This window comes from Somniosus microcephalus, unplaced genomic scaffold (genome assembly GCF_052327205.1).
Source record: "Somniosus microcephalus isolate GS21.2 unplaced genomic scaffold, FLI_Smic_1.0 unresolved_chr8, whole genome shotgun sequence".
NCBI lineage: Eukaryota > Metazoa > Chordata > Chondrichthyes > Squaliformes > Somniosidae > Somniosus > Somniosus microcephalus.
The window spans coordinates 494,539-518,763 of record NW_028225186.1 but is presented as its reverse complement, the minus strand read 5'-3'; positions in this window follow the sequence as shown (position 1 = coordinate 518,763).

Here is a 24,225-nt window from a genome sequence, read left to right as displayed (position 1 = left end):
CCCCAGTCTCTCTCCCCCCCCAGTCTCTCTCCCCCCCAGTCTCTCTCCCCCCCCAGTCTCTCTCCCTCTCTCTCTCTCCCCGTCTCTCTCTCCCCCAGTCTCTCTCTCTCTCCCCCCCAGTCTCTCTCTCTCGCTCTCTCTCCCCCAGTCTCTCTCTCTCCCCCCCAGTCTCTCTCTCTCTCTCCCTCCCCCCAGTCACTCTCTCTCTCTCTCTCCCCCCAGTCTCTCTCTCTCTCCCCCCCCACGTCTCTCTCTCTCTCTCTCCCCCGGTCTCTCTCTCTCTCTCTCCCCCGGTCTCTCTCTCTCTCTCCCCCCCGGTCTCTCTCTCTCTCTCCCCCGGTCTCTCTCTCTCTCTCTCTCCCCCGCAGTCTCTCTCTCTCCCCCTCTCCACGTCTCTATCTCTCTCTCTCCCCCGGTCTCTCTCTCTCTCTCTCCCCCGGTCTCTCTCTCTCCCTCCCCCAGACTCCCTCTCTCGCTCCCTCCCCCAGTCTCTCTCTCTCCCCCGCCCAGTCTCTCTCTCTCCCCCGCCCAGTCTCTCTCTCTCCCCCGCCCAGTCTCTCTCTCTCCCCCGCCCAGTCTCTCTCTCTCCCCCGCCCAGTCTCTCTCTCTCCCCCCGCCCAGTCTCTCTCTCTCCCCCGCCCAGTCTCTCTCTCTCCCCCGCCCAGTCTCTCTCTCTCCCCGCCCAGTCTCTCTCTCTCCCCCCGCCCAGTCTCTCGTCTCTCTCTCTCCCCCGCCCAGTCTCTCTCTCTCTCTCTCCCGCCCAGTCTCTCTGTCTCTCTCTCCCGCCCAGTCTCTCTCTCTCTCCTCCCCCAGTCTCTCCCTCTCCCCCAGTCTCTCCCTCTCCCCCGTCTCTCTCTCTCCCCCGTCTCTCTCTCTCTCCCCCGTCTCTCTCTCTCTCTCTCCCCCCGTCCGTCTCTCTCTCTCCCCCCGTCTCTCTCTCTCCCCCGTCTCTCTCTCTCCCCCCGTCTCTCTCTCTCCCCCCGTCTCTCTCTCCCCCCGTCTCTCTCTCCCCCCTTCTCTCTCTCTCTCTCTCTCTCTCCCCATCTCTCTCTCCAATTCCAATTCCAATTCCAATTCAAATGCTTTATTGGCATGAAAGTTTACAGAGAACCATATTGCCAAAGCTACATAGCAAAAAGGTACAGTTTTCCAACATTCTGTAGGTGTCAATCGATTTGACATTTGTTGGGTACATACAATATTACTTTTAAACAATATTAATTTTAAACAGTCTTTGTACTTCATTTGGTACGTTCAATATTAATTTTAAACAGTCTTAATTTTAAACAGTCCTCAGGTTGTGACATGTTGTTACATATTTGGCCCCAAGGTATGGTCTGTCTCCTTCTCCTAGGACTAATCTCAATTTTGACAGGTCATCCAATTCCTTGAAATCTGGGGTTGTTTGGCTTAGCTTGTTGAATAATATGTTTCTTGATGTGTTGAATTTTTCGCATTTTAGGAGGAAATGCATCTCTGTTTCAAGGAAATGCATCTCTGTTTCAACCTCGCCGGCCAGACATTGATCGCATATTCTATTCTCTCTAGGCTGCCAGGATTTCTTGTATCTGCCTTTTTCAATTTCCAGTTGGTGGTCGCTTAGTCTGTACCTGGTGAGGGTCTGTCTCTGTTTTGTGTCTCTGATGGTCGTGAGGTAGTCTGCCAGTTTATATTCTCTTTTTAGGGCCCGGTAACATTCTAATCTGCTTTGGCTTTCGGTTATTTTGTTCCAATGTTCCAGGTAGGTTTCTTTGCATTTTTTAATGATTTGGTTCACTCGGATTGGTGTTTGGACGGCTGTGTTGGTCTGGGGCTGGTCAGGGTCCGGCTGGGTATTTAGTTTCAGTAGCAGCTGACTCAGGGGACTCTTTTCTGGTTTAGCTCTTGGGTCTGAAAGGCTTTGAAATGAAGGGTGTCTGGGGAGCTAGATTTGAGGTGATTTAGGAAGTTTAGTGCTCGTTTTTGATGTTTATTATCAGTGGGTATCTGCCTAGTTCGGCTCTGCATGCATTTGTTGGCATTTTTCTTTGGGTGCGAAGGATGCTTCGGCAGAATTCTGCATGTAGGGCTTCTATTGTGTGTTTTTCCCATTTAGTGTAGCTTTGGTGATTTAGCGGGCCCCATACTTCACTACCGTACAGTGCAATGGGCAGGATTATGCTGTCAAATATTTTGAGCCAGATTTTGATTGGGATTTGATGTTGTAGAATTTTCTTTTTATTGCATATAGGGCTCTTCGGGCTTTTTCTTTTAGTGCATTCACTGCTATGCTGAAGCTCCCTGATGCTGTAATAGTTAGACCAAGGTAGGTGTAGCTCATAGTGTGTCCTATAGTGGTATCACTGAGGGTAAACTGGTATTTGTTTTCCTGACATCTGGGCCTTTTTTGAAAAATCATGATGTTGGTTTTCTTTAGATTTACTGTTAGAGCCCAATTTTGGCAGTATTTGTCGAGTATGTCTAGTTGTTGCTGTAATCCCTGTTCTGTGGGAGACAGCAGAACCAGGTCGTCCGCATAGAACAGGGATTTCACTTCTCCATCCAGGAGACGGAGACCTGTTGACTCGCTTTGCTCCAGCATGTCTGCTAATTCATTTATGTATATGTTGAACAGGGTCGGGCTCTCTCTCTCTCTCCCCGTCTCTCTCTCTCTCTCTCTCCCCGTCTCTCTCTCTCTCTCCCCCCCCAGTCTCTCTCTCTCTCCCCCCCAGTCTCTCTCTCTCTCCCCCCCCAGTCTCTCTCTCTCTCTCTCCCCAGTCTCTCTCCCCCCCAGTCTCTCTCTCTCCCCCCCGTCTCTCTCTCTCTCTCCCCCGTCTCTCTCTCTCCCACCGAGTCTCTCTCTCTCTCCCCCCCAGTCTCTCTCTCTCTCTCCCCCCCAGTCTCTCTCTCTCTCTCCCCCCCAGTCTCTCTCTCTCCCCCCACAGTCTCTCTCGCTCCCCCCACAGTCTCTCTCGCTCCCCCCCACAGTCTCTCTCGCTCCCCCGGTCTCTCTCTCTCTCTCCCCCGTCTCTCTCTCTCTCTCCCCCGGTCTCTCTCTCTCTCTCTCCCCCAGTCTCTCTCTCTCCCCCAGTCCAATTCCAATTCCAATTCAAATGCTTTATTGGCATGAAAGTTTACAGAGAACCATATTGCCAAAGCTTACATAGCAAAAAGGTACAGTTTTCCAACATTCTGTAGGTGTCAATCGATTTGACATTTGTTGGGTACATATAATATTACTTTTAAACAATATTAATTTTAAACAGTCTTTGTACTTCATTTGGTACGTTCAATATTAATTTTAAACAGTCTCTCTCCCCGTCTCTCTCTCTCTCTCTCCCCCCACAGTCTCTCTCTCCCCCAGTCTCTCTCTCTCTCTCTCCCCCTCTCCCAGTCTCTCTCTCTCTCCCTCCCCCCAGTCTCTCTCTCCTCCCTCCCCCCAGTCTCTCTCTCCCTCCCCCATCTTTCTCTCTCCCTCCCCCGTCTCTCTCCCTCTCCCCCCCGCAGACTCCCTCTCACGCTCCCTCCCCCAGACTCCCTCTCTCGCTCCCTCCCCCCAGACTCCCTCTCTTCCCCCCCAGACTCCCTCCGACTCCCTCTCCCCCCCAGACTCCCTCTCTCCCTCCCCCAGACTCCCTCTCTCTCTCACCCCAGTCTCCCTCTCTCTCCCACCCCAGTCTCCCTCTCTCTCCCCCCAGTCTCTCTCTCCCCGCCCAGTCTCTCTCCCCCGCCCAGTCTCTCTCTCCCCCGCCCAGTCTCTCTCTCTCCCCCGCCCAGTCTCTCACTCTCCCCCGCCCAGTCTCTCTCTCTCTCCCCCGCCCAGTCTCTCTCTCTCCCCCGCCCAGTCTCTCTCCCCCGCCCAGTCTCTCTCTCTCTCCGCCGCCCAGTCTCTCTCTCCCCCGCCCAGTCTCTCTCTCTGCCGCCCAGTCTCTCTCTCTCTCCCCCGCCCAGTCTCTCTCTCTCCCCCGCCCAGTCTCACTCTCTCTCTCCCCGCCCAGTCTCCCTCTCTCTCTCACCCGCCCAGTCTCCCTCTCTCTCTCCCCCGCCCAGTCTCCCTCTCTCTCTCCCCCCGCCCAGTCTCTCTCTCTCCCGCCCAGTCACTCTCTCTCTCCCCCGCCCAGTCTCTCTCTCTCTCCCCCGCCCAGTCTCCCTCTCTCTCTCCCCCGCCCAGTCTCCCTCTCTCCCCCGCCCAGTCTCTCTCTCTACCCCGCCCAGTCTCTCTCTCTCCCCCGCCCAGTCTCTCTCTCTCTCCGCCGCCCAGTCTCTCTCTCTCTCCCCCCGCCCAGTCTCTCTCTCTCCCCCGCCCAGTCTCTCTCTCTCTCCCCGCCCAGTCTCTCTCTCTCTCCCCCCCAAGTCTCCTCTCTCTCTCCCCCCGCCCAGTCTCCCTCTCTCCCTCCCCCGCCCAGTCTCCCTCTCTCTCTCCCCCGCCCAGTCTCTCTCTCTCTCTCCCCCCCCAAGTCTCCCTCTCTCTCTCCCCCGCCCAGTCTCCCTCCTCTCTCCCCCGCCCAGTCTCCCTCTCTCTCTCCCCCGCCCAGTCTCCCCTCTCTCTCTCCCCCCGCCCCAGTCTCTCTCTCTCCCGCCCAGTCTCTCTCTCTCTCCCCCACCCAGTCTCTCTCTCTCTCCCCCGCCCAGTCTCCCTCTCTCTCTCCCCCGCCCAGTCTCCCTCTCTCTCTCCCCCGCCCAGTCTCTGCTCTCTCCCCCACCCAGTCTTCTCTCTCTCTCCCACCCAGTCTCTCTCTCTCTCCCCCGCCCAGTCTCCCTCTCTCTCTCCCCCCGCCCAGTCTCCCTCTCTCCCCCCCGTCTCTCTCTCTCTCCCCCCGTGTCTCTCTCTCCCCCCGTCTCTCTCTCTCTCCCCCCGTCTCTCTCTCTCTCCCCCGTCTCTCTCTCTCTCCCCCGTCTCTCTCTCTCTCCCCGTCTCTCTCTCTCTCCCCCGTCTCTCCCCCCGTCTCTCTCTCTCCCCCCGTCTCTCCCTCTCTCCCCCCGTCTCTCTCTCTCCCCCCCGTCTCTCTCTCTCTCCCCCCCGTCTCTCTCTCTCTCCCCCCGTCTCTCTCTCTCCCCCCGTCTCTCTCTCCCCCCCGTCTCTCTCTCTCCCACCCCGTCTCTCTCTCTCCCCCCGTCTCTCTCTCCCCCCCGTCTCTCTCTCTCCCCCCGTCTCTCTCTCTCCCCCCCGTCTCTCTCTCTCTCCCCCCGTCTCTCTCTCTCCCCCCGTCTCTCTCTCTCTCCCCCCGTCTCTCTCTCTCTCCCCCCGTCTCTCTCTCTCTCCCCCCGTCTCTCTCTCTCTCTCTCCCCCCGTCTCTCTCTCTCTCCCCCGTCTCTCTCTCTCTCCCCCCGTCTCTCTCTCTCCCCCCGTCTCTCTCTCTCTCCCCCGTCTCTCTCTCTCCCCGTCTCTCTCTCTCTCCCCCGTCTCTCTCTCTCTCCCCCCTCTCTCTCTCTCTCCCCCGTCTCTCTCTCTCTCCCCCCGTCTCTCTCTCTCCCCCGTCTCTCTCTCCCCCCGTCTCTCTCTCTCTCCCCCCGTCTTTCTCTCTCTCCCCCCCGTCTCTCTCTCTCTCCCCCGTCTCTCTCTCTCTCCCCCCGTCTCTCTCTCTCCCCCGTCTCTCTCTCCCCCCGTCTCTCTCTCTCTCCCCCCGTCTTTCTCTCTCTCCCCCCGTCTCTCTCTCTCTCCCCCGTCTCTCTCTCTCCCCCCGTCTCTCTCTCTCTCCCCCCGTCTCTCTCTCTCTCCCCCCGTCTCTCTCTCTCCCCCCGTCTCTCTCTCTCTCCCCCCGTCTCTCTCTCTCTCCCCCGTCTCTCTCTCTCTCTCCCCGTCTCTCTCTCTCTCCCCCGTCTCTCTCTCTCTCTCTCCCCGTCTCTCCAATTCCAATTTCCAATTCAAATGCTTTATTGGCATGAAAGTTTAAAGAGAACCATATTGCCAAAGCTTACATAGCAAAAAGGTACAGTTTTCCAACATTCACACACACACACAGAAATCACACAGAAACCCCACAGTGCAGATAGAGGCCATTTCGGCCCATCGAGCCTGCACCGACACATATCCCACCCGATCCCCGCAACCCCTGCACCAACACATATCCCACCCTATCCCCGCGTATTTAATCCCCCTAACACTAAGGGTCAATTTATCATAGCCAATCAACCTAACCTGCACATCTTTGGACTGTGGGAGGAAACCGGAGCACCGGAGGAAACCCACGCAAACACGGGGAGAATGTGCAAACTCCACACAGACTGTAGGTGTCAATCGATTTGACATTTGTTGGGTACATACAATATTACTTTTAAACAATATTAATTTTAAACAGTCTTTGTACTTCATTTGGTACGTTCAATATTAATTTTAAACAGTCTTAATTTTAAACAGTCCTCAGGTTGTGACATGTTGTTATATATTTGGCCCCAAGGTATGGTCTGTCTCCTTCTCCTAGGACTAATCTCAATTTTGACAGGTCATCCAATTCCTTGAAATCTGGGGTTGTTTGGCTTAGCTTGTTGAATAATATGTTTCTTGATGTGTTGAGTTTTTCGCATTTTAGGAGGAAATGCATTTCTGTTTCAACCTCGCCAGCCAGACATTGATCGCATATTCTATTCTCTCTAGGCTGCCAGGATTTCTTGTATCTGCCTTTTTCAATTTCCAGTTGGTGGTCGCTTAGTCTGTACCTGGTGAGGGTCTGTCTCTGTTTTGTGTCTCTGATGGTCGTGAGGTAGTCTGCCAGTTTATATTCTCTTTTTAGGGCCCGGTAACATTCTAATCTGCTTTGGCTTTCGGTTATTTTGTTCCAATGTTCCAGGTAGGTTTCTTTGCATTGTTTAATGATTTGGTTCACTCGGATTGGTGTTTGGACGGCTGTGTTGGTCTGGGGCTGGCTCTCTCTCTCTCTTCCCCCAGTCTCCCAGTCTCTCTCCCTCTCCCTCTCTCCCCGGGCTGTCTCTCTCTCTCTCTCTCTCCCTCGCTCTCCCTGGGCTGTCTCTCTCTCTCTCTCTCTCCCTCGCTCTCCCCGGGCTGTCTCTCTCTCTCCCTCGCTCTCCCCGGGCTGTCTCTCTCTCTCTCTCTCTCCCTCGCTCTCCCCAGGCTGTCTCTCTCTCGCCCTCGCTCCCCCCCGGGCTGTCGCTCTCTCTCTCTCTCTCCCTCGCTCCCCCGGCTGTCGCTCTCTCTCTCTCTCGCCCTCGCTCCCCCCGGGCTGTCGCTCTCTCTCTCTCTCTCGCCCTCGCTCCCCCCGGGCTGTCGCTGTCCCGCCCTCGCTCCCCCCAGGCTGTCGCTGTCCCGCCCTCGCTCCCCCCGGGCTGTCGCTGTCCCGCCCTCGCTCCCCCCGGGCTGTCGCTGTCCCGCCTCGCTCCCCCCGGGCTGTCGCTGTCCCGCCCTCGCTCCCCCCGGGCTGTCGCTGTCCCGCCCTCGCTCCCCCCGGGCTGTCGCTCGCACGCCCTCGCTCCCCCCGGGCTGTCGCTCGCACGCCCTCGCTCCCCCCGGGCTGTCGCTCGCACGCCCTCGCTCCCCCCGGGCTGTCGCTCGCACGCCCTCGCTCCCCCCGGGCTGTCGCTCGCACGCCCTCGCTCCCCCCGGGCTGTCGCTCGCACGCCCTCGCTCCCCCCGGGCTGTCGCTCGCACGCCCTCGCTCCCCCCGGGCCTGTCGCTCGCACGCCCTCGCTCCCCCCGGGCTGTCGCTCGCACGCCCTCGCTCCCCCCCGGGCTGTCGCTCGCACGCCCTCGCTCCCCCAGGGCTGTCGCTCGCACGCCCCTCGCTCCCCCCGGGCTGTCGCTCGCACGCCCTCGCTCCCCCCGGGCTGTCGCTCGCACGCCCTCGCTCCCCCCGGGCTGTCGCTCGCACGCCCTCGCTCCCCCCGGGCTGTCGCTCGCACGCCCTCGCTCCCCCCGGGCTGTCGCTCGCACGCCCTCGCTCCCCCCGGGCTGTCGCTCGCACGCCCTCGGCTCCCCCCCGGGCTGTCGCTCGCTCTCTCTCTCTCTCCCCCCCGGGCTGTCTCTCTCTCTCTCCCTCTCCCCAGGCTGTCTCTCTCTCTCTCTCTCCCCAGGCTGTCTCTCTCTCTCCCCAGGCTGTCTCTCTCTCTCCCCAGGCTGTCTCTCTCTCTCTCTCTCTCTCCCCAGGCTGTCTCTCTCTCTCTCTCTCTCTCTCTCTCCCCAGGCTGTCTCTCTCTCTCTCTCTCTCCCCAGGCTGTCTCTCTCTCCTCCCCAGGCTGTCTCTCTCTCTCTCTCTCTCTCTCCCCAGGCTGTCTCTCTCTCTCTCTCTCTCCCAGGCTGTCTCTCTCTCTCTCTCTCTCCCCAGGCTGTCTCTCTCTCTCCCCAGGCTGTCTCTCTCTCTCCCCAGGCTGTCTCTCTCTCTCCCCAGGCTGTCTCTCTCTCTCCCCAGGCTGTCTCTCTCTCTCCCCAGGCTGTCTCTCTCTCTCCCCAGGCTGTCTCTCTCTCTCTCTCTCTCCCCAGGCTGTCTCTCTCTCTCTCTCTCTCCCAGGCTGTCTCTCTCTCTCTCTCTCTCCCCAGGCTGTCTCTCTCTCTCTCTCTCTCCCCAGGCTGTCTCTCTCTCTCTCCCTCTCCCCAGGCTGTCCTCTCTCTCTCTCCCCAGGCTGTCTCTCTCTCTCTCTCTCTCTCCCCAGGCTGTCTCTCTCTCTCAGTTCAGTTCAGTTCAGTTCAAATGCTTTATTGGCATGAAAGTTTACAGAGAACCATATTGCCAAAGCTTACATAGCAAAAAGGTACAGTTTTCCAACATTCTGTAGGTGTCAATCGATTTGACATTTGTTGGGTACATACAATATTACTTTTAAACAATATTAATTTTAAACAGTCTTTCTACTTCATTTGGTACGTTCAATATTAATTTTAAACAGTCTTACTTTTAAACAGTCCTCAGGTTGTGACATGTTGTTACATATTTGGCCCCAAGGTATGGTCTCTCTCTCTCTCTCTCCCCAGGCTGTCTCTCTCTCTCTCTCTCTCCCCAGGCTGTCTCTCTCTCTCTCTCTCTCCCCAGGCTGTCTCTCTCTCTCTCCCCAGGCTGTCTCTCTCTCTCTCTCTCTCCCCAGGCTGTCTCTCTCTCTCTCTCTCTCCCCAGGCTGTCTCTCTCTCTCTCTCTCTCCCCAGGCTGTCTCTCTCTCTCTCTCTCTCTCCCCAGGCTGTCTCTCTCTCTCTCTCCAATTTCCAATTCCAATTCCAATTCCAATTAAAATGCTTTATTGGCATGAAAGTTTACAGAGAACCATATTGCCAAAGCTTACATAGCAAAAAGGTACAGTTTTCCAACATTCTGTAGGTGTCAATCGATTTGACATTTGTTGGGTACATACAATATTACTTTTAAACAATATTAATTTTAAACAGTCTTTGTACTTCATTTGGTACGTTCAATATTAATTTTAAACAGTCTTAATTTTAAACAGTCCTCAGGTTGTGACATGTTGTTACATATTTGGCCCCAAGGTATGGTCTGTCTCCTTCTCCTAGGACTAATCTCATTTTTGACAGATCATCCAATTCCTTGAAATCTGGGGTTGTTTGGCTTAGCTTGTTGAATAATATGTTTCTTGATGTGTTGAATTTTTCGCATTTAGGAGGAAATGCATTTCTGTTTCAACCTCGCCAGCCAGACATTGATCGCATATTCTATTCTCTCTAGGCTGCCAGGATTTCTTGTATCTGCCTTTTTCAATTTCCAGTTGGTGGTCGCTTAGTCTGTACCTGGTGAGGGTCTGTCTCTGTTTTGTGTCTCTGATGGTCGTGAGGTAGTCTGCCAGTTTATATTCTTTAGCTCTCTCTCCCCAGGCTGTCTCTCTCTCTCTCTCTCTCCCCAGGCTGTCTCTCTCTCTCTCCCCAGGCTGTCTCTCTCTCTTCCCCAGGCTGTCTCTCTCTCTCTCTCCCCAGGCTGTCTCTCTCTCTCTCTCTCTCTCCCCAGGCTGTCTCTCTCTCTCTCTCTCTCCCCAGGCTGTCTCTCTCTCTCTCTCTCTCTCCTCCCCAGGCTGTCTCTCTCTCTCTCTCTCTCCCCAGGCTGTCTCTCTCTCTCTCTCTCTCCCCAGGCTGTCTCTCTCTCTCTCTCTCTCCCCAGGCTGTCCTCTCTCTCTCTCTCTCTCCCCAGGCTGTCTCTCTCTCTCTCTCTCTCCCCAGGCTGTCTCTCTCTCTCTCTCTCTCCCCAGGCTGTCTCTCTCTCTCTCTCTCTCCCCAGGCTGTCTCTCTCTCTCTCTCTCTCCCCAGGCTGTCTCTCTCTCTCCCTCTCTCCCAGGCTGTCTCTCTCTCTCCCCAGGCTGTCTCTCTCTCTCCCCAGGCTGTCTCTCTCTCTCCCCAGGCTGTCTCTCTCTCTCCCCAGGTGTCTCTCTCTCTCCCCAGGCTCTCTCTCTCTCTCCCCAGGCTGTCTCTCTCTCTCCCCTCTCCCCAGGCTGTCTCTCTCTCTCTCTCTCTCTCTCCCCAGGCTGTCTCTCTCTCTCTCTCCCCAGGCTGTCTCCCTCTCTCTCTCCCCAGGCTGTCTCTCTCTCTCTCTCTCCCCAGGCTGTCTCTCTCTCTCTCTCTCTCCCCAGGCTGTCTCTCTCTCTCTCTCTCTCCCCAGGCTGTCTCTCTCTCCCCAGGCTGTCTCTCTCTCTCTCTCTCTCCCCAGGCTGTCTCTCTCTCCCCAGGCTGTCTCTCTCTCTCTCTCTCTCCCCAGGCTGTCTCTCTCTCTCTCTCTCCCCAGGCTGTCTCTCTCTCTCTCTCTCTCCCAGGCTGTCTCTCTCTCTCTCTCCCCAGGCTGTCTCTCTCTCTCTCTCTCCCCAGGCTGTCTCTCTCTCTCTCTCTCTCCCCAGGCTGTCTCTCTCTCTCTCTCTCCCCAGGCTGTCCAATTCCAATTCCAATTCCAATTAAAATGCTTTATTGGCATGAAAGTTTACAGAGAACCATATTGCCAAAGCTTACATAGCAAAAAGGTACAGTTTTCCAACATTCTGTAGGTGTCAATCGATTTGACATTTGTTGGGTACATACAATATTACTTTTAAACAATATTAATTTTAAACAGTCTTTGTACTTCATTTGGTACGTTCAATATTAATTTTAAACAGTCTTAATTTTAAACAGTCCTCAGGCTGTGACATGTTGTTACATATTTGGCCCCAAGGTATGGTCTGTCTCCTTCTCCTAGGACTAATCTCAATTTTGATAGATCATCCAATTCCTTGAAATCTGGGGTTGTTTGGCTTAGCTTGTTGAATAATATGTTTCTTGATGTGTTGAATTTTTCGCATTTTAGGAGGAAATGCATTTCTGTTTCAACCTCGCCAGCCAGACATTGATCGCATATTCTATTCTCTCTAGGCTGCCAGGATTTCTTGTATCTGCCTTTTTCAATTTCCAGTTGGTGGTCGCTTAGTCTGTACCTGGTGAGGGTCTGTCTCTGTTTTGTGTCTCTGATGGTCGTGAGGTAGTCTGCCAGTTTATATTCTCTCTCTCTCTCTCTCCCCAGGCTGTCTCTCTCTCTCTCTCTCTCTCCCCAGGCTGTCTCTCTCTCTCTCTCTCTCTCCCCAGGCTGTCTCTCTCTCTCTCTCTCTCTCCCCAGGCTGTCTCTCTCTCTCTCTCTCTCTCCCCAGGCTGTCTCTCTCTCTCTCTCTCTCTCTCCCCAGGCTGTCTCTCTCTCTCTCTCTCTCTCTCCCCAGGCTGTCTCTCTCTCTCTCTCTCTCCCCAGGCTGTCTCTCTCTCTCTCTCTCTCTCTCCCCAGGCTGTCTCTCTCTCTCCCCAGGCTGTCTCTCTCTCTCCCCAGGCTGTCTCTCTCTCTCCCCAGGCTGTCTCTCTCTCTGTCTCTCTCCCCAGGCTGTCTCTCTCTCTCCCCAGGCTGTCTCTCTCTCTCTCTCTCTCCCCAGGCTGTCTCTCTCTCTCTCTCTCCCCAGGCTGTCTCTCTCTCTCTCTCTCCCCAGGCTGTCTCTCTCTCTCTCTCTCCCCAGGCTGTCTCTCTCTCTCTCTCCCCCCAGGCTGTCTCTCTCTCTCTCTGCCCCCAGGCTGTCTCTCTCTCTCTCTCTCTCTCCCCAGGCTGTCTCTCTCTCTCTCTCTCCCCAGGCTGTCTCTCTCTCTCTCTCTCCCCAGGCTGTCTCTCTCTCTCTCTCTCTCCCCAGGCTGTCTCTCGCTCTCTCTCTCCCCAGGCTGTCTCTCTCTCTCTCTCTCCCCAGGCTGTATCTCTCTCTCTCTCTCCCCAGGCTGTCTCTCTCTCTCCCCAGGCTGTCTCTCTCTCTCTCTCTCCCCAGGCTGTCTCTCTCTCTCTCTCTCCCCAGGCTGTCTCTCTCTCTCTCTCTCCCCAGGCTGTCTCTCTCTCTATCTCTCTCCAGACTGTCTCTCTCTCTCTCTCTCCCCAGGCTGTCTCTCCAATTCCAATTCCAATTCCAATTAAAATGCTTTATTGGCATGAAAGTTTACAGAGAACCATATTGCCAAAGCTTACATAGCAAAAAGGTACAGTTTTCCAACATTCTGTCGGTGTCAATCGATTTGACATTTGTTGGGTACATACAATATTACTTTTAAACAATATTAATTTTAAACAGTCTTTGTACTTCATTTGGTACGTTCAATATTAATTTTAAACAGTCTTAATTTTAAACAGTCCTCAGGTTGTGACATGTTGTTACATATTTGGCCCCAAGGTATGGTCTGTCTCCTTCTCCTAGGACTAATCTCAATTTTGACAGATCATCCAATTCCTTGAAATCTGGGGTTGTTTGGCTTAGCTTGTTGAATAATATGTTTCTTGATGTGTTGAATTTTTCGCATTTTAGGAGGAAATGCATTTCTGTTTCAACCTCGCCAGCCAGACATTGATCGCATATTCTATTCTCTCTAGGCTGCCAGGATTTCTTGTATCTGCCTTTTTCAATTTCCAGTTGGTGGTCGCTTAGTCTGTACCTGGTGAGGGTCTGTCTCTGTTTTGTGTCTCTGATGGTCGTGAGGTAGTCTGCCAGTTTATATTCTCTTTTTAGGGCCCGGTAACATTCTAATCTGCTTTGGCTTTCGGTTATTTTGTTCCAATGTTCCAGGTAGGTTTCTTTGCATTTTTTAATGATTTGGTTCACTCGGATTGGTGTTTTGGACGGCTGTGTTGGTCTGGGGCTGGTCAGGGTCCGGCTGAGTACTTAGTTTCCGTAGCAGCTGACTCAGGGGACTCTTTTCTGGGTTTAGCTCGGTCTGAAAGGCTTTGAAATGAAGGGTGTCTGGGGAGCTAGATTTGAGGTGATTTAGGAAGTTTAGTGCTCGTTTTTGGATGTTTATTATCAGTGGGTATCTGCCTAGTTCGGCTCTGCATGCATTTGTTGGCGTTTTTCTTTGGGTGCGAAGGATGCTTCGGCAGAATTCTGCATGTAGGGCTTCTATTGTATGTTTTTCCCATTTAGTGTAGCTTTGGTGATTTAGCGGGCCCCATACTTCACTACCGTACAGTGCAATGGGCAGGATTATGCTGTCAAATATTTTGAGCCAGATTTTGATTGGGATTTGGATGTTGTAGAATTTTCTTTTTATTGCATATAGGGCTCTTCGGGCTTTTTCTTTTAGTGCATTCACTGCTATGCTGAAGCTCCCTGATGCTGTAATAGTTAGACCAAGGTAGGTGTAGCTCATAGTGTGTCCTATAGTGATATCACTGAGGGTAAACTGGTATTTGTTTTCCTGACATCTGGGCCTTTTTTGAAAAATCATGATGTTGGTTTTCTTTAGATTTACTGTTAGAGCCCAATTTTGGCAGTATTTGTCGAGTAGGTCTAGTTGTTGCTGTAATCCCTGTTCTGTGGGAGACAGCAGAACCAGGTCGTCCGCATAGAACAGGGATTTCACTTCTCCATCCAGGAGACGGAGACCTGGTGACTCGCTTTGCTCCAGCATGTCTGCTAATTCATTTATGTATATGTTGAACAGGGTCGGGCTCAAATTGCAGCCCTGCCGGACGCCTCTTCTCTGGGTGAAGAAATCGGTGCGTTTGTCTCCAATTTTGACCCCGCATTTGTTTTTCAGATACATTGATTTAATAAGGTCATAGACTTTGCCCCCTATTCCACATTCTCTCTCTCTCTCCCCAGGCTGTCTCTCTCTCTCTCTCTCCCCAGGCTGTCTCTCTCTCTCTCTCCCCCCAGGCTGTCTCTCTCTCTCCCCAGGCTGTCAGTTCAAATGCTTTATTGGCATGAAAGTTTACAGAGAACCATATTGCCAAAGCTTACATAGCAAAAAGGTACAGTTTTCCAACATTCTGTAGGTGTCAATCGATTTGACATTTGTTGGGTTCATACAATATTACTTTTAAACAATATTAATTTTAAACAGTCTTTCTACTTCATTTGGTACGTTCAATATTAATTTTAAACAGTCTTACTTTTAAACAGTCCTCAGGTTGTGACATGTTGTTACATATTTGGCCCCAAGGTATGGTCTGTCTCCTTCTCCTAGGACTAATCTCAATTTTGACAGATCATCCAATTCCTTGAAATCTGGGGTTGTTTGGCTTAGCTTGTTGAATAATATGTTTCTTGATGTGTTGAATTTTTCGCATTTTAGGAGGAAATGTATTTCTGTTTCAACCTCGCCGGCCAGACATTGATCGCATATTCTATTCTCTCTAGGCTGCCAGGATTTCTTGTATCTGCCTTTTTCAATTTCCAGTTGGTGGTCGCTTAGTCTGTACCTGGTGAGGGTCTGTCTCTGTTTTGTGTCTCTGATGGTCGTGAGGTAGTCTGCCAGTTTATATTCTCTCTCTCTCTCTCTCTCTCTCCCCCCAGGCTGTCTCTCTCTCTCCCCAGGCTGTCTCTCTCTCTCCCCAGGCTGTCTCTCTCTCTCCCCAGGCTGTCTCTCTCTCTCTCTCTCTCTCTCTCTCTCCCCAGGCTGTCTCTCTCTCTCTCTCTCTCCCCAGGCTGTCTCTCTCTCTCTCCCCAGGCTGTCTCTCTCTCTCTCTCCCCAGGCTGTCTCTCTCTCTCTCTCCCCAGGCTGTCTCTCTCTCTCTCTCCCCAGGCTGTCTCTCCCTCTCTCTCCCCAGGCTGTCTCTCTCTCTCTCTCCCCAGGCTGTCTCTCTCTCTCTCTCCCCAGGCTGTCTCTCTCTCTCTCTCTCTCCCCAGGCTGTCTCTCTCTCTCTCATTCTCTCCCCAGGCTGTCTCTCTCTCTCCCCAGGCTGTCTCTCTCTCTCCCCAGGCTGTCTCTCTCTCTCTCTCCCCCCAGGCTGTCTCTCTCTCTCCCCAGGCTGTCTCTCTCTCTCTCTCCCCCCAGGCTGTCTCTCTCTCTCCCCAGGCTGTCTCTCTCTCTCCCCAGGCTGTCTCTCTCTCTCTCTCTCTCCCCCCAGGCTGTCTCTCTCTCTCCCCAGGCTGTCTCTCTCTCTCCCCAGGCTGTCTCTCTCTCTCTCTCTCTCTCTCCCCCAGGCTGTCTCTCTCTCTCCCCAGGCTGTCTCTCTCTCTCCCCAGGCTGTCTCTCTCTCTCCCCAGGCTGTCTCTCTCTCTCTCTCCCCAGGCTGTCTCTCTCTCTCTCTCCCCAGGCTGTCTCTCTCTCTCTCTCCCCAGGCTGTCTCTCTCTCTCTCTCCCCAGGCTGTCTCTCTCTCTCTCTCTCCCCAGGCTGTCTCTCTCTCTCTCTCCCCAGGCTGTCTCTCTCTCTCTCTCCCCAGGCTGTCTCTCTCTCTCTCTCCCCAGGCTGTCTCTCTCTCTCTCTCCCCAGGCTGTCTCTCTCTCTCTCTCCCCAGGCTGTCTCTCTCTCTCTCTCCCCAGGCTGTCTCTCTCTCTCTCTCCCCAGGCTGTCTCTCTCTCTCTCTCCCCAGGCTGTCTCTCTCTCTCTCTCCCCAGGCTGTCTCTCTCTCTCTCTCCCCAGGCTGTCTCTCTCTCTCTCTCCCCAGGCTGTCTCTCTCTCTCTCTCCCCAGGCTGTCTCTCTCTCTCTCTCCCCAGGCTGTCTCTCTCTCTCTCTCCCCAGGCTGTCTCTCTCTCTCTCTCCCCAGGCTGTCTCTCTCTCTCTCTCCCCAGGCTGTCTCTCTCTCTCTCTCCCCAGGCTGTCTCTCTCTCTCTCTCCCCAGGCTGTCTCTCTCTCTCTCTCCCCAGGCTGTCTCTCTCTCTCTCTCCCCAGGCTGTCTCTCTCTCTCTCTCCCCAGGCTGTCTCTCTCTCTCTCTCCCCAGGCTGTCTCTCTCTCTCTCTCCCCAGGCTGTCTCTCTCTCTCTCTCCCCAGGCTGTCTCTCTCTCTCTCTCCCCAGGCTGTCTCTCTCTCTCTCTCCCCAGGCTGTCTCTCTCTCTCTCTCCCCAGGCTGTCTCTCTCTCTCTCTCCCCAGGCTGTCTCTCTCTCTCTCTCCCCAGGCTGTCTCTCTCTCTCTCTCCCCAGGCTGTCTCTCTCTCTCTCTCCCCAGGCTGTCTCTCTCTCTCTCTCCCCAGGCTGTCTCTCTCTCTCTCTCCCCAGGCTGTCTCTCTCTCTCTCTCCCCAGGCTGTCTCTCTCTCTCTCTCCCCAGGCTGTCTCTCTCTCTCTCTCCCCAGGCTGTCTCTCTCTCTCTCTCCCCAGGCTGTCTCTCTCTCTCTCTCCCCAGGCTGTCTCTCTCTCTCTCTCCCCAGGCTGTCTCTCTCTCTCTCTCCCCAGGCTGTCTCTCTCTCTCTCTCCCCAGGCTGTCTCTCTCTCTCTCTCCCCAGGCTGTCTCTCTCTCTCTCTCCCCAGGCTGTCTCTCTCTCTCTCTCCCCAGGCTGTCTCTCTCTCTCTCTCCCCAGGCTGTCTCTCTCTCTCTCTCCCCAGGCTGTCTCTCTCTCTCTCTCCCCAGGCTGTCTCTCTCTCTCTCTCCCCAGGCTGTCTCTCTCTCTCTCTCCCCAGGCTGTCTCTCTCTCTCTCTCCCCAGGCTGTCTCTCTCTCTCTCTCCCCAGGCTGTCTCTCTCTCTCTCTCCCCAGGCTGTCTCTCTCTCTCTCTCCCCAGGCTGTCTCTCTCTCTCTCTCCCCAGGCTGTCTCTCTCTCTCTCTCCCCAGGCTGTCTCTCTCTCTCTCTCCCCAGGCTGTCTCTCTCTCTCTCTCCCCAGGCTGTCTCTCTCTCTCTCTCCCCAGGCTGTCTCTCTCTCTCTCTCCCCAGGCTGTCTCTCTCTCTCTCTCCCCAGGCTGTCTCTCTCTCTCTCTCCCCAGGCTGTCTCTCTCTCTCTCTCCCCAGGCTGTCTCTCTCTCTCTCTCCCCAGGCTGTCTCTCTCTCTCTCTCCCCAGGCTGTCTCTCTCTCTCTCTCCCCAGGCTGTCTCTCTCTCTCTCTCCCCAGGCTGTCTCTCTCTCTCTCTCCCCAGGCTGTCTCTCTCTCTCTCTCCCCAGGCTGTCTCTCTCTCTCTCTCCCCAGGCTGTCTCTCTCTCTCTCTCCCCAGGCTGTCTCTCTCTCTCTCTCCCCAGGCTGTCTCTCTCTCTCTCTCCCCAGGCTGTCTCTCTCTCTCTCTCCCCAGGCTGTCTCTCTCTCTCTCTCCCCAGGCTGTCTCTCTCTCTCTCTCCCCAGGCTGTCTCTCTCTCTCTCTCCCCAGGCTGTCTCTCTCTCTCTCTCCCCAGGCTGTCTCTCTCTCTCTCCCCCCAGGCTGTCTCTCTCTCTCTCTCCCCAGGCTGTCTCTCTCTCTCTCTCCCCAGGGCTGTCTCTCTCTCTCTCTCTCTCTCCCCAGGCTGTCTCTCTCTCTCTCTCCCCAGGCTGTCTCTCTCTCTCTCTCCCCAGGCTGTCTCTCTCTCTCTCTCCCCAGGCTGTCTCTCTCTCTCTCTCCCCAGGCTGTCTCTCTCTCTCTCTCCCCAGGCTGTCTCTCTCTCTCTCTCCCCAGGCTGTCTCTCTCTCTCTCTCCCCAGGCTGTCTCTCTCTCTCTCTCCCCAGGCTGTCTCTCTCTCTCTCTCCCCAGGCTGTCTCTCTCTCTCTCTCTCCCCAGGCTGTCTCTCTCTCTCTCTCCCCAGGCTGTCTCTCTCTCTCTCTCCCCAGGCTGTCTCTCTCTCTCTCTCCCCAGGCTGTCTCTCTCTCCCCAGGCTGTCTCTCTCTCTCTCTCCCCAGGCTGTCTCTCTCTCTCTCTCCCCAGGCTGTCCAATTCCAATTCCAATTTTCCAATTAAAATGCTTTATTGGCATGAAAGTTTACAGAGAACCATATTGCCAAAGCTTACATAGCAAAAAGGTACAGTTTTCCAACATTCTGTAGGTGTCAATCGATTTGACATTTGTTGGGTACATACAATATTACTTTTAAACAATATTAATTTTAAACAGTCTTTGTACTTCATTTGGTACGTTCAATATTAATTTTAAACAGTCTTAATTTTAAACAGTCTTAATTTTAAACAGTCCTCAGGTTGTGACATGTTGTTACATATTTGGCCCCAAGGTATGGTCTGTCTCCTTCTCCTAGGACTAATCTCAATTTTGACAGATCATCCAATTCCTTGAAATCTGGGGTTGTTTGGCTCTCTCTCTCTCTCTCTCTCTCTCTCCCCAGGCTGTCTCTCTCTCTCTCTCCCCAGGCTGTCTCTCTCTCTCTCTCCCCAGGCTGTCTCTCTCTCTCTCTCCCCAGGCTGTCTCTCTCTCTCTCTCCCCAGGCTGTCTCTCTCTCTCTCTCCCCAGGCTGTCTCTCTCTCTCTCTCCCCAGGCTGTCTCTCTCTCTCTCTCCCCAGGCTGTCTCTCTCTCTCTCTCCCCAGGCTGTCTCTCTCTCTCTCTCCCCAGGCTGTCTCTCTCTCTCTCTCCCCAGGCTGTCTCTCTCTCTCTCTCTCCCCAGGCTGTCTCTCTCTCTCTCTCCCCAGGCTGTCTCTCTCTCTCTCTCCCCAGGCTGTCTCTCTCTCTCTCTCCCCAGGCTGTCTCTCTCTCTCTCTCCCCAGGCTGTCTCTCTCTCTCTCTCCCCAGGCTGTGGCTGTCTCTCTCTCTCTCCCCAGGCTGTCTCTCTCTCTCTCATCCCCAGGCTGTCTCTCTCTCTCTCTCCCCAGGCTGTCTCTCTCTCTCTCTCCCAGGCTGTCTCTCTCTCTCTCTCCCCAGGCTGTCTCTCTCTCTCTCTCCCAGGCTGTCTCTCTCTCTCTCTCCCCAGGCTGTCTCTCTCTCTCTCTCCCCAGGCTGTCTCTCTCTCTCTCTCCCCAGGCTGTCTCTCTCTCTCTCTCCCCAGGCTGTCTCTCTCTCTCTCTCCCCAGGCTGTCTCTCTCTCTCTCTCCCCAGGCTGTCTCTCTCTCTCTCTCCCCAGGCTGTCTCTCTCTCTCTCTCCCAGGCTGTCTCTCTCTCTCTCTCCCAGGCTGTCTCTCTCTCTCTCTCCCAGGCTGTCTCTCTCTCTCTCTCCCCCCAGGCTGTCTCTCTCTCTCTCGCCCCAGGCTGTCTCTCTCTCTCTCTCCCCAGGCTGTCTCTCTCTCTCTCTCCCCAGGCTGTCTCTCTCTCTCTCTCCCCAGGCTGTCTCTCTCTCTCTCTCTCTCTCCCCAGGCTGTCTCTCTCTCTCTCTCTCTCTCCCCAGGCTGTCTCTCTCTCTCTCTCTCCCCCCAGGCTGTCTCTCTCTCTCTCTCCCCCAGGCTGTCTCTCTCTCTCCCCAGGCTGTCTCTCTCTCTCTCTCCCCAGGCTGTCTCTCTCTCTCTCTCTCTCTCCCCAGGCTGTCTCTCTCTCTCTCTCTCTCTCCCCAGGCTGTCTCTCTCTCTCTCTCTCCCCCCAGGCTGTCTCTCTCTCTCTCTCCCCCCAGGCTGTCTCTCCCTCTCTCCCCAGGCTGTCTCTCTCTCTCTCTCTCTCTCTCTCCCCAGGCTGTCTCTCTCTCTCTCTCTCTCTCCCCAGGCTGTCTCTCTCTCTCTCTCTCTCTCCCCAGGCGGTCTCTCTCTCTCTCTCTCTCTCCCCAGGCTGTCTCTCTCTCTCTCTCTCTCTCTCCCCAGGCTGTCCAATTCCAATTATTTCCAATTAAAATGCTTTATTGGCATGAAAGTTTACAGAGAACCATATTGCCAAAGCTTACATAGCAAAAAGGTACAGTTTTCCAACATTCTGTAGGTGTCAATCGATTTGACATTTGTTGGGTACATACAATATTACTTTTAAACAATATTAATTTTAAACAGTCTTTGTACTTCATTTGGTACGTTCAATATTAATTTTAAACAGTCTTAATTTTAAACAGTCCTCAGGTTGTGACATGTTGTTACATATTTGGCCCCAAGGTATGGTCTGTCTCCTTCTCCTAGGACTAATCTCAATTTTGACAGATCATCCAATTCCTTGAAATCTGGGGTTGTTTGGCTTAGCTTGTTGAATAATATGTTTCTTGATGTGTTGAATTTTCGCATTTTAGGAGGAAATGCATTTCTGTTTCAACCTCGCCAGCCAGACATTGATCGCATATTCTATTCTGTCTCTCTCTCTCTCTCTCTCTCCCCAGGCTGTCTCTCTCTCTCTCTCCCCCAGGCTGTCTCTCTCTCTCCCCAGACTGTCTCTCTCTCCCCCCAGGCTGTCTCTCTCTCTCCCCAGGCTGTCTCTCTCTCTCCCCAGGCTGTCCCTCTCTCTCCCCAGGCTGTCTCTCTCTCTCTCTCCCCAGGCTGTCTCTCTCTCTCTCCCCAGGCTGTCTCTCTCTCTCTCCCCAGGCTGTCTCTCTCTCTCTCTCTCTCTCCCCAGGCTGTCTCTATCTCTCTCTCTCCCCCCAGGCTGTCTCTCTCTCTCCCCAGGCTGTCTCTCTCTCCCCAGGCTGTCTCTCTCTCTCTCTCCCCAGGCTGTCTCTCTCTCTCTCTCCCCAGGCTGTCTCTCTCTCTCTCTCTCTCCCCAGGCTGTCTCTCTCTCTCTCTCCCCAGGCTGTCTCTCTCTCTCTCTCCCCAGGCTGTCTCTCTCTCTCTCTCCCCAGGCTGTCTCTCTCTCTCTCTCCCCAGGCTGTCTCTCTCTCTCTCTCCCCAGGCTGTCTCTCTCTCTCTCTCCCCAGGCTGTCTCTCTCTCTCTCTCTCTCTCCCCAGGCTGTCTCTCTCTCTCTCTCTCTCTCCCCAGGCTGTCTCTCTCTCTCTCTCTCTCTCCCCAGGCTGTCTCTCTCTCTCTCTCTCTCTCCCCAGGCTGTCTCTCTCTCTCTCTCTCTCTCCCCAGGCTGTCTCTCTCTCTCTCTCCCCCCAGACTGTCTCTCTCTCTCTCTCCCCCCAGACTGTCTCTCTCTCTCCCCAGGCTCTCTCTCTCTCTCCCCAGGCTGTCTCTCTCTCTCTCTCCCCAGGCTGTCTCTCTCTCTCTCTCCCCAGGCTGTCTCTCTCTCTCTCTCCCCAGGCTGTCTCTCTCTCTCAGTTCAGTTCAGTTCAAATGCTTTATTGGCATGAAAGTTTACAGAGAACCATATTGCCAAAGCTTACATTGCAAAAAGGTACAGTTTTCCAACATTCTGTAGGTGTCAATCGATTTGACATTTGTTGGGTATATACAATATTACTTTTAAACAATATTAATTTTAAACAGTCTTTCTACTTCATTTGGTACGTTCAATATTAATTTTAAACAGTCTTACTTTTAACAGTCCTCAGGTTGTGACATGTTGTTACATATTTAGCCCCAAGGTATGGTCTGTCTCCTTCTCCTAGGACTAATCTCAATTTTGACAGATCATCCAATTCCTTGAAATCTGGGGTTTGTTTGGCTTAGCTTGTTGAATAATATGTTTCTTGATGTGTTGAATTTTTCGCATTTTAGGAGGAAATGCATTTCTGTTTCAACCTCGCCAGCCAGACATTGATCGCATATTCTATTCTCTCTAGGCTGCCAGGATTTCTTGTATCTGCCTTTTTCAATTTCCAGTTGGTGGTCGCTTAGTCTGTACCTGGTGAGGGTCTGTCTCTGTTTTGTGTCTCTGATGGTCGTGAGGTAGTCTGCCAGTTTATATTCTCTTTTTAGGGCCCGGTAACATTCTAATCTGCTTTGGCTTTCGGTTATTTTGTTCCAATGTTCCAGGTAGGTTTCTTTGCATTTTTTAATGATTTGGTTCACTCGGATTGGTGTTTGGACGGCTGTGTTGGTCTGGGCTGGTCAGGGTCCGGCTGAGTACTTAATTTCAGTAGCAGCTGACTCTGGGGACTCTTTTCTGGGTTTAGCTCTTGGGTCTGAAAGGCTTTGAAATGAAGGGTGTCTGGGGAGCTAGATTTGAGGTGATTTAGGAAGTTTAGTGCTCGTTTTTGGATGTTTATTATCAGTGGGTATCTGCCTAGTTCGGCTCTGCATGCATTTGTTGGCGTTTTTCTTTGGGTGCGAAGGATGCTTCGGCAGAATTCTGCATGTAGGGCTTCTATTGTGTGTTTTTCCCATTTAGTGTAGCTTTGGTGATTTAGCGGGCCCCATACTTCACTACCGTACAGTGCAATGGGCAGGATTATGCTGTCAAAAATTTTGAGCCAGATTTTGATTGGGATTTGGATGTTGTAGAATTTTCTTTTTATTGCATATAGGGCTCTTCGGGCTTTTTCTTTTAGTGCATTCACTGCTATGCTGAAGCTCCCTGATGCTGTAATAGTTAGACCAAGGTAGGTGTAGCTCATAGTGTGTCCTATAGTGGTATCACTGAGGGTAAACTGGTATTTGTTTTCCTGACATCTGGGTCTTTTCTGAAAAATCATGATGTTGGTTTTCTTTAGATTTACTGTTAGAGCCAATTTTGGCAGTATTTGTCGAGTAGGTCTAGTTGTTGCTGTAATCCCTGTTCTGTGGGAGACAGCAGAACCAGGTCGTCCGCATAGAACAGGGACTTCACTTCTCCATCCAGGAGACGGAGACCTGGTGACTCGCTTTGCTCCAGCATGTCTGCTAATTCATTTATGTATATGTTGAACAGGGTCGGGCTCAAATTGCAGCCCTGCCGGACGCCTCTTCTCTGGGTGAAGAAATCGGTGCGTTTGTCTCCAATTTTGACCCCGCATTTGTTTTTCAGATACATTGATTTAATAAGGTCATAGACTTTGCCCCTATTCCACACTGAAGAAGTTTATAATAGAGCCCTTCGTGCCATATAGAGTCAAAGGCTTTCTTGAAGTCGATGAAACAGGCGAATATTTTCCCATTTTTTGTTTGGTGTTTATGTTTTTCAATGAGGGTGTGAAGGGTATAGATATGGTCGGCGGTGCGGTGTTTTGGAAGAAAGCCTATTTGGTTTTTTCTGAGGATATTATGTTTGTTAAGAAAATCAAGTAATCTACTATTTAGAATACTGCAGAATAACTTCCCTAGACAACTGTTGACACAGATGCCGCGGTAGTTATTTGGGTCTGATTTGTTTCCACTTTTATATATGGGGGAGATTAGTCCTTGGCACCAGATATCGGGAAAACAGCCTGAGCGTAATATGATGTTGAATAGTTTGAGTATCGCACCCTGCATCTCCATATTGCTGAACTTTAGCATTTCATTTTTGATGTTGTCTGGGCCACAGGCTTTCTTTAGGTGGAGAGATTTTGTTTTTGTGGCCAGTTCTTTCCGTGTGATTGGGGAGTCTAGAGGGTTTTGGTTGTCTTTAATTGTTGCTTCTAATGTGTGGAGTTTTTCTGTGACCTGATGTTGACTTGTGTTTGTTTTGTTTTTTGGGATGTCTTTGTAGAGGTTTTCAAAATGTGTTCTCCAGATGTCGCCATCTTGGATTGGTAATGCTTGCAATTGTGTTGTACTCAGGTTATTCCACATTTCCCAGAATTGTTTTGGATTGGTGGAGTTTTCAATTTCTTCGAGTATTTTGTGGTATAGTTTTGTGTTTTGTTCCTAATGGTGTGTTTATATCTTTTGAGGGTTTCGTTGTATCTAGTACGTAGGTCCGGGTTGTTTGGTTGCCGATGCTTTTGGTTTGATATTTTTCTCAGGTCTTTTCTGGCATTTTTGCATTCGTGGTCAAACCATTTCATATTTTTATTTTGTCTTTTGTGATGCTTCCTCTTCTGTTTCACGAGGTCGGCTTTTACAGCTGCCTCATGGAAGATCATATTTATATCCTCTATGGCCGTGTTTACACCATCTCTGGTGATCTCATATAGATTTTCTTTAAATTTTGAAATTTTACTTGTGAGATCAGGTGAATTTAGTGCTGTGATGAATTTATCTCCACTGTCTGGGGCCCATCTGTATGTCTGGTTTATTTTATGTAGCTTACTGTGTTCTTTTTTTGTGTCTGTAGTTTGGGCAGAAAGTTTAAGGTACACATTTATTTGGTTATGGTCTGAGAGGGGGGATTGCTGCCTGACAGTGAATGCGTTGATATCGCAGGGGTCCAGGTCAGTGATTGTATAGTCCACCACACTAGACCCAAGAGTTGAGGAGTATGTGAGTCTCCCTAGGGAGTCCCCTCTGAACCTACCATTAACTATGTACAGGCCTAAGGCTCGGCAGAGTTGCACTACCTCCCTACCGCTTTTATTTAT